General features: G+C 38.5%; 1 pseudogene; it reads right to left on the bottom strand.

Moving 5' to 3' along the window:
* LOC118025411 overlaps window positions 1-1,327 on the bottom strand; it is a 3,214-nt pseudogene extending 1,887 nt beyond the window's left edge.
* Window positions 1,328-2,228: the final 901 nt, after the last annotated feature.

Below are 2,228 nucleotides of genomic sequence, written 5' to 3'. Positions count from 1 at the left end.
TCTTCTTCTTCTTCTTCTTCTTCTTCTTCTTCTTCTTCTTCTTCTTCCTCTTCCTCTTCTTCTTCCTCTTCCTCCTCCTCCTCCTTCTTTTTCTTCTTCTTCATCATCATCTTCAATAGCTTCTCCAGTAAAGTATAACACTCACCTTGGGAATAAACACTTAAATAAAAAGTGACCAATTTCAGAGTCTGCAGTAAGGATAGCTTCAGCATCATCACCCAAATCTCCGCTCTTGGGAACTTCAGGAAGGGCAAAAAAAAAACAAAACAAAAAACTAAAGGAAGAGTCATTGGAAACTGTTTTGGTCGCAGTATGAACTGTCCCACATCCCTTGTGTTTCTGCTTCTTCTTAATGGTTTTTAAAGTGACATTTTTTCCTTTTTTCCAATCTGTCTGACACCCTGTATAACCCATAATTTCTGGTCCATCAAAAGAAAAGGGTGAAGAATCATTTGGTTCTGATCTCATCCTATATGTCTTTGTCAGCACTTCATTTGTGAAATATTTATTGGGTTCAAAGGAAAGTTCTAGGATAAAACTCATGGGCTGGCCAGTATCTGAGAACTTCACTTTAAAATCTCTGAAGTGCTTCAGAATAGATTCATCATGCTCCTGAGCCATATCACTGAGCAAGTCAACATTCTTTTTTTTTTTTTAAGATTTTATTTATTTATGAGAGAGAGAGAGACATAGAGAGAGTGTGCGTGAGGAGGAGCAGAGGGAGAGGGGCAAGTAGACTCTGCATTGAGTGCGAGCCCCATGCAGAACTCCACGACCCTGAGATCATGACCAGAGCTGAAACCAAGAGTCCAGTGCTTAACCAACTGAGCCACCCAGACACCCCACAAATAAGCATTCTTAAAAACAGTCTACCAAAATTCAGTAATTCCCTGAAATTTCATCCTCCTCATCTGGGTTCCATTCACATTCTTCTTCCTTAGGTTCATAAATTGCATTAATGATCTCAAATCACTTATCAGATAGAGGCTGATAGAGAACAACATACTTTATTTCAAGATCATGAGCTTCCTCATAGAATTTGGCTTCTATCTGTGCACATTTAACTTGAAGGTTTTTGAGAGTATTCACTTGTCTTTTAACTACCCAAGCAAACTTTCAATGTATACTGTTGGTGTTTCTACCAGACATCAAGTCTCTCTTGAAAGGCTGTAAGAATTTGAGGATTTTGCATCATCTGAACAGCCAGATAATGTGCTTTGATTATTGTTTCTTTACCAGCTTCTAGTACTTCTTCAACATCATCCAAATCTTGATCAAATTCAGACTGTTCTTTGTCGTTGATGTCTGCCATGTTGTAAGAACTCCAAATATTGGTGGCTAGCATGGGAAGCCAGGCTGCTGGAGCTATGCAGGCAGTGATTCAGGATGGTGGCAGCGGCAGCAGGAGGAGCAGGAGGTGGTGTCATGAGCAGATGGCTCTAAAAAAAGCAATGAACTAGAATTTAAGTAAAAACGTGAAACAAACAAGGGAGATGGCAGAGGAAAAAATGTCGTATTGGAGTCAACAACATATGTAATATTCCTATAGTGGAAGAGGGAATAAAGAGTGCAAGGCTACAAGAAAATCAATATAGCTAAAGGGCAATCAAGATAGTATAGTAAGAGTTGAGGCTGGGATGCAGGTAGGGGCCAGTGCATGCATAGATGTGTGTAATCTTTGCATTTATCCAGGTAACAGGAGCATCCTTAAATGGTTTTGAATAGAGAGAATGACATGGTTTGCATTTTGAAAGATTACTCCATAGGCATTGTATAAAAGAGAGGATAGAAGTTGCAAAGTGGATGTAGGAAGAGGCTCTCGATTTTGATTATCCTAGTATCCTAGCATGGCCACAGGTTATTATATCACAGGAGTTGGGCATGGAGAGAAGAATGTGTGTTTACAAGATATTTAGGAAGTAAAGTGCATCAAAACATGAGGGAGAGGTGTCAAGAGTAATGCCTAATTTTCTACCTTGTGCAATTGAATAGGTGATAAGATTTACTTGAAATCAGAAACACTATATAAGAGAGACAAATTTGACACAAGATCTTTTTTCCACTTAATTTTTAGAACAGTTTTAGATGTCTTAGAAAAATTGAGCAGATAGTACAGAGAGTTCCCACATACTCCCTCTTGCTCACACACAGTTTTTTCTGTTATTATATCTTTAATGTGGTACCTTTGTCACAAAGAAGAATACTGATACATTATGAAGGAAAATTCA

Source organism: Mirounga leonina, unplaced genomic scaffold (genome assembly GCF_011800145.1).
Source record: "Mirounga leonina isolate KUSES-001 unplaced genomic scaffold, KU_Mleo_1.0 Mir_201, whole genome shotgun sequence".
NCBI lineage: Eukaryota > Metazoa > Chordata > Mammalia > Carnivora > Phocidae > Mirounga > Mirounga leonina.
Note: the sequence above shows the minus strand (reverse complement) of the source record. Positions and strands in the feature narration are given on the sequence as shown.